The following is a 7,575-nucleotide window of genomic DNA, read 5'->3' as shown; positions in this document are numbered from 1 at the left end:
AAGTGTCAAGGCTTTGGTCATATCACCTCTCAATGCGCCAACCAAAGGACCATGCTACTATTGCCAAATGGGGAGGTTGTATCGGATGAAGAGAAGAAGTGCCAAGGGATGCCGTCCCTTGAGGAGGAAGAGGTTGACTCAGACGAGGAGTTACCTACACATGAAGAGATCGGTTGTGTGACAGCCCCACCTCCCCCTAAGGCGAACCAGAGGGTTCGGCGGATCGCCTGCCCAGCTCTCGCCAGGACACAGTCGTTCACTACAGTCCTCAAATAATTTACAACATAAGTCTCAAATATACATCAGATGTTCCACAAATTTACATATCATAAGCGAAGCATCCACGCTTAGAATTAGTTTCCGCTTCATACATCCATGCGATCCTTAATACCAACTATTATACACGAGGAAGTTCAAAATTCATTCATGAATCAGTAATCAAATTTACGTTTATTGCACTCATGAGCCGGTGAAATCATTGTACTTAAACACCCAATGCTCAAATAGATTACTTAACGTTAAACAATAAGGGGGAGAAACGTTGGTGCTCCAGATCATGTCATGAACAATAAACAGGACTGGAGACGTTGGTGTTCAGCACAAGACTCCCCAAGAGCTCATAGAAGCCAAATCATGTCATGAAATCACATGCGCCCACACATGATATGCAATCGAGTAAATAATGCAAGAAACATTTCAAAAGAACTTTGGAAACAATTTAGAATCACTCACCTCCGCGGCTCAGAAACCATCCATCATATATCATTACCTTGCTCGAGTCCAAGCCCTAAATCACAAAGTCAAAGCAATCATACATTCTCAAAGTTCGGACAGCATTTCCCCATAAATGCTTCATTTCCAACCTACAATATATTACCAATCACACATATGGTTAACAAGCAATAAAATATATCCAATTAGGCCACAATATCCCTCAATCAAAGGTAATTAGAAGCTTAAGAGCCACCATTAGAAAAACCCCCAATTAAATCCTAGAAACCGGAATTCATTCCCTCAAGCGTAAATTTTTCCGCAACGATCGCAGTTAACGTATAAAAGTTCCATTTAACACCTTTTGGCAAAATATCCATAAGTTAAGCTACCCTTATCGGATTGTAATGAATTTTATACTATTTTGAAGCTAAGACAAAGACCTACAACTTTCATGAAGACAACTCAGTCTAGTTCTCACCCTAACTAGGTCAAATTTACCAAAACAACCCCCAGATTTTCCAGTTTGAAATTCACTGCGGAAATCAACTAGTAGTCCTGCTTTATTCAGTCATATCTCAGCACACACAACTCCAATTCAGGTAATTCCAAAGCCATTTGAAAGCTAAGATACAAGGCTATAATTCTCAAGAAGACATCATCAACCAATTCGGTAATATTCCTGGTCAAACTAACCACTTACAGAGGCTGATTTTCATTTTCGGACAGAAACAGGGCAGCAGGGGTATTTTGGTCTTTTTATAGGTTAAGTTGCTCCGATTGAGCTAACATTTGGCAGGCAACTACAAAACATCATTCTCTACAACTTTTTTGTTTTGTACTAAGCCTAATTCGGCCTCTAACAAGGTGAAATAGAACCGGGCAGAAGCAGGGCAGGTTATCATCCAAGCTGGAATTCATGTATTCAAGTGCTAATCCTCCACAAAACAACATCTAAAACAACTAAAAACCACTAATAAGCAATGTATTGAAGTAAAGAGGATGTTCTTGGCAAAATACCTTAAAACCACAAGAAAGGTAGGAGCTTAATGGTTCCTTCTCCAAAATAACTCCACCAAGACCTTGAAACACCCTTAGCAAGTCACCTTTGTGGACAAATTCAAGATTTAATCGGTTGGTTTGCAAGATCTAAGCAAGAAATGAAGAATCAAAGTTGAAGGTTTCTTTCTTTTCACTCCCTAAGGAGTTCAGCCAAGAGAGCTTAAAATGAAGAAATAAATTGGCGAAAACTAGCTTTAAAAAGGTAAAATATCTTGGTCAAAAGTCTAAGAGTGAATAGGTTGGTGACACTTGTCACCTTTTGGTTTAAAACTTATCTTTTTGTCTCTCCAATACTAATCCATATAGGTAACATCTAATTATCTCCTAGCACCCTATAAAATAATATCATTTAATACAAAATTCCAACAAGTTGTCAAAAATATATCGCATTTACCGCACTAGCGGGTCCCACGTTGATAATACACTTCAAACTTAACGTGGACTAACTTGTATCAAGGAAATGATTTGAAAACTATATTCCCTTATAAAAATGTATAAGAAATGAATATAATGAAGAAAGGCATAAAATTGTAGACAGGGAAACAAAATAATGTCTAGAAAATATATAAAAATTTTCGGGTTCTCACACTCATCCTTTCGGGGCCGTCACAGCTTCCAAACCACAAAGCCGAGACACTAAATGGTTCAAGTGTCAAGGCTTTGGTCATATCACCTCTCAATGCGCCAACCAAAGGACCATGCTACTATTGCCAAATGGGGAGGTTGTATCGGATGAAGAGAAGAAGTGCCAAGGGATGCCGTCCCTTGAGGAGGAAGAGGTTGACTCAGACGAGGAGTTACCTACACATGAAGAGATCGGTTGTGTGACAGCCCCACCTCCCCCTAAGGCGAACCAGAGGGTTCGGCGGATCGCCTGCCCAGCTCTCGCCAGGACACAGTCGTTCACTACAGTCCTCAAATAATTTACAACATAAGTCTCAAATATACATCAGATGTTCCACAAATTTACATATCATAAGCGAAGCATCCACGCTTAGAATTAGTTTCCGCTTCATACATCCATGCGATCCTTAATACCAACTATTATACACGAGGAAGTTCAAAATTCATTCATGAATCAGTAATCAAATTTACGTTTATTGCACTCATGAGCCGGTGAAATCATTGTACTTAAACACCCAATGCTCAAATAGATTACTTAACGTTAAACAATAAGGGGGAGAAACGTTGGTGCTCCAGATCATGTCATGAACAATAAACAGGACTGGAGACGTTGGTGTTCAGCACAAGACTCCCCAAGAGCTCATAGAAGCCAAATCATGTCATGAAATCACATGCGCCCACACATGATATGCAATCGAGTAAATAATGCAAGAAACATTTCAAAAGAACTTTGGAAACAATTTAGAATCACTCACCTCCGCGGCTCAGAAACCATCCATCATATATCATTACCTTGCCCGAGTCCAAGCCCTAAATCACAAAGTCAAAGCAATCATACATTCTCAAAGTTCGGACAGCATTTCCCCATAAATGCTTCATTTCCAACCTACAATATATTACCAATCACACATATGGTTAACAAGCAATAAAATATATCCAATTAGGCCACAATATCCCTCAATCAAAGGTAATTAGAAGCTTAAGAGCCACCATTAGAAAAACCCCCAATTAAATCCTAGAAACCGGAATTCATTCCCTCAAGCGTAAATTTTTCCGCAACGATCGCAGTTAACGTATAAAAGTTCCATTTAACTCCTTTTGGCAAAATATCCATAAGTTAAGCTACCCTTATCGGATTGTAATGAATTTTATACTATTTTGAAGCTAAGACAAAGACCTACAACTTTCATGAAGACAACTCAGTCTAGTTCTCACCCTAACTAGGTCAAATTTACCAAAACAACCCCCAGATTTTCCAGTTTGAAATTCACTGCGGAAATCAACTAGTAGTCCTGCTTTATTCAGTCATATCTCAGCACACACAACTCCAATTCAGGTAATTCCAAAGCCATTTGAAAGCTAAGATACAAGGCTATAATTCTCAAGAAGACATCATCAACCAATTCGGTAATATTCCTGGTCAAACTAACCACTTACAGAGGCTGATTTTCATTTTCGGACAGAAACAGGGCAGCAGGGGTATTTTGGTCTTTTTATAGGTTAAGTTGCTCCGATTGAGCTAAAATTTGGCAGGCAACTACAAAACATCATTCTCTACAACTTTTTTGTTTTGTACTAAGCCTAATTCGGCCTCTAACAAGGTGAAATAGAACCGGGCAGAAGCAGGGCAGGTTATCATCCAAGCTGGAATTCATGTATTCAAGTGCTAATCCTCCACAAAACAACATCTAAAACAACTAAAAACCACTAATAAGCAATGTATTGAAGTAAAGAGGATGTTCTTGGCAAAATACCTTAAAACCACAAGAAAGGTAGGAGCTTAATGGTTCCTTCTCCTAAATAACTCCACCAAGACCTTGAAACACCCTTAGCAAGTCACCTTTGTGGACAAATTCAAGATTTAATCGGTTGGTTTGCAAGATCTAAGCAAGAAATGAAGAATAAAAGTTGAAGGTTTCTTACTTTTCTCTCCCTAAGGAGTTCAGCCAAGAGAGCTTAAAATGAAGAAATAAATTGGCCAAAACTAGCTTTAAAAAGGTAAAATATCTTGGTCAAAAGTCCAAGAGTGAATAGGATGGTGACACTTGTCACATTTTGGTTTAAAACTTATCTTTTTGTCTCTCCAATACTAATCCATATAGGTAACATCTAATTATCTCTTAGCACCTTGTAAAATAATATCATTTAATACAAAACTCCAACAAGTTGTCAAAAATTATCGCATTTACCGCACTAGCGGGTCCCACGTTGATAATACACTTCAAACTTAACGTGGACTAACTTGTATCAAGGAAATGATTTGAAAACTATATTCCCTTATAAAAATGTATAAGAAATGAATATATTGAAGAAAGGCATAAAATTGTAGACAGGGAAACAACATAATGTCTAGAAAATATATAAAAATTTTCGGGTTCTCACACTCATCCTTTCGGGGCCGTCACAGCTTCCAAAGCACAATGCCGAGACACTAAATGCTTCAAGTGTCAAGGCTTTGGTCATACCGCCTCTCAATGCGCCAACCAAAGGACCATGCTACTATTGCCAAATGGGGAGGTTGTACCAAGGGATGCCGTCCCTTGAGGAGGAAGAGGTTGACTCAGACGATGAGTTACCTACACATGAAGAGATCGGTTGTGTGACAGCCCCACCTCCCCCTAAGGCGAACCAAAGGGTTCGGCGGATCACTTGCCCAGCTCTCGCCGGGACTCAGTCGTTCACTACAGTTCTCAAATAATTCACAATATAAGTCTCAAATATACATCAGATGTTCCACAAATTTACATATCATAAGCGAAGCATCCACGCTTAGAATTAGTTTCCGCTTCATACATCCATGCGATCCTTAATACCAACTATTATACAGGAGGAAGTTCAAAATTCATTCATGAATCAGTAATCAAATGTACGTTTATTGCACTCATGAGCCGGTGAAATCATTGTACTTAAACACCCAACGCTAAAATAGATTACTTAACGTTAAACAATAAGGGGGAGCAACGTTGGTGCTCCAGATCATGTCATGAACAATAAACAGGACTGGAGACGTTGGTGTTCAGCACAAGACTCCCCAAGAGCTCATTAACGCCAAATCATGTCATGAACTCACATGCGCGCACACATGATATGCAATCGAGTAAATAATGCAAGAAACATTTCAAAAGTACTTTGGAAACAGTTTAGAATCACTCACCACCACGGCTCAGAAACCATCCATCATATATCATTACCTTGCCCGAGTCCAAGCCCTAAATCACAAACTCAAAGCAATCATACATTCTCAAAGTTCGGACAGCATTTCCCCATAAATGCTTCATTTCCAACCTACAATATATTACCAATCACACATACGGTTAATAAGTAATAAAATATATCCAATTAGGCCACAATATCCCTCAATCAAAGTTAATTATAAGCTTAAGTGCCACCATTAGAAAAACCCCCAATTAAACCCTAGAAACCGGAATTCATTCCCTCAAGCGTAAATTTTTCCGCAACGATCGCAGTTAACGTATAAAAGTTCCATTTAACACCATTCGGCAAAATATCCATAAGTTAAGCTACCCTTATCGGATTGGAATGAAATTTATACTATTTCGAAGCTAAGACAAATACCTACAACTTTAATGAAGACCACTCAGTCTAGTTCTCACCCTAACTAGGTCAAATTTACCAAAACAACCCCCAGATTTTCCAGTTCGAAATTCACTGCAGAAATCAACTAGTAGTCCTGCTTTATTCACTCATATCTCAGTACACACAACTCCAATTCCGGTAATTCCAAAGCCATTTGAAAGCTAAGATACAAGGCTACAATTCTCAAGAAGACATCATCAATCAATTCGGTAATATTCCTGGTCAAACAAACCACTTACAGAGGCTGATTTTCATTTTCGGACAGAAACAGGGCAGCGGGGGTATTTTGGTCTTTTTATAGGTCACGTTGCTCCGAGTGGGCTAAAATTTTGCAGGCAACTATAAAACATCATTCTCTACAACTTTTTTGTTTTGTACTAAGCCTAATTCGGCCTCTAACAAGGTGAAATAGAACCGGGCAGAAGCAGGGCAGGTTATAATCCAAGCTGGAATTCATGTATTCAAGTGCTAATCCTCCACAAAACAACATCTAAAACAACTAAAAACCACTAATGAGCAATGTATTGAAGTAAAGAGGATGTTCTTGGCAAAATACCTTAAAACCACAAGAAAGGTAGGAGTTTCATGGTTCCTTGTCCTAAATAACTCCACCAAGACCTTGAAACACCCTTAGCAAGTCGCCTTTGTGGACAAATTCAAGATTTAATCGGTTGGTTTGCAAGATCTAAGCAAGAAATGAAGAATAAAAGTTGAAGGTTTCTTACTTTTCTCTCCCGAAGGAGTTCAGCCAAGAGAGCTTAAAATGAAGAAATAAATTGGCCAAAACTAGCTTTAAAAAGGTAAAATATCTTGGTCAAAAGTCCAAGAGTGAATAGGATGGTGACACTTGTCACCTTTTGGTTTAAAACTTATCTTTTTGTCTCTCCAATACTAATCCATATAGGTAACATCTAATTATCTCTTAGCACCTTGTAAAATAATATGATTTAATACAAAACTCCCACAAGTTGTCAAAAATATATCGCATTTACCGCACTAGCGGGTCCCACGTTGATAATACACTTCAAACTTAACGTGGACTAACTTGTATCAAGGAAATGATTTGAAAAATATATTCCCTTATAAAAATGTATAAGAAATGAATATATTGAAGAAAGGCATAAAATTGTAGACAGGGAAACAAAATAATGTCTAGAAAATATATAAAAATTTTCAGGTTCTCACACTCATCCTTTCGGGGCCGTCACAGCTTCCAAACCACAAAGCCGAGACACTAAATGCTTCAAGTGTCAAGGCTTTGGTCATATCGCCTCTCAATGCGCCAACCAAAGGACCATGCTACTATTGCCAAATGGGGAGGTTGTATCGGATGAAGAGAAGAAGTACCAAGGGATGCCGTCCCTTGAGGAGGAAGAGGTTGACTCATACGATGAGTTACCTACTCATGAAGAGATCGGTTGTGTGACAGCCGCACCTCACCCTAAGGCGAACCAAAGGGTTCGGCGGACCGCCTGCCCAGCTCTCGCCGGGACTCAGTCGTTCACTACAGTTCTCAAATAATTTACAATATAAGTCTCAAATATACATCAGATGTTCCACAAATTTACATATCATAAGCGA

Source organism: Coffea arabica, chromosome 1c (assembly GCF_036785885.1).
Source record: "Coffea arabica cultivar ET-39 chromosome 1c, Coffea Arabica ET-39 HiFi, whole genome shotgun sequence".
NCBI lineage: Eukaryota > Viridiplantae > Streptophyta > Magnoliopsida > Gentianales > Rubiaceae > Coffea > Coffea arabica.
Note: the sequence above shows the minus strand (reverse complement) of the source record.